Raw genomic sequence first — 221 nt, 5'->3', positions numbered from 1 at the left:
AGTTGTTTCTTTGGTGAGGTCAGAGCCCTGGACAGAACAGATCTGCCCAACCACATCTGTGAGTTTAAATATCAGTTATGATATCAAAACATAATATAAACCCAGATGCAATATGATAATATCCCTGGAAGTTCTAGGTTTGTGTTCGCAATCCCTTGGAGATTGTCGAACAGTCTAATCTTGACTGAAGATTGATCTCAGGAGCACCCGTGATGACTTCA

The sequence above is a fragment of the Brassica oleracea genome, chromosome C6 (assembly GCF_000695525.1).
Source record: "Brassica oleracea var. oleracea cultivar TO1000 chromosome C6, BOL, whole genome shotgun sequence".
Taxonomy (NCBI): domain Eukaryota; kingdom Viridiplantae; phylum Streptophyta; class Magnoliopsida; order Brassicales; family Brassicaceae; genus Brassica; species Brassica oleracea.
Note: the sequence above shows the minus strand (reverse complement) of the source record.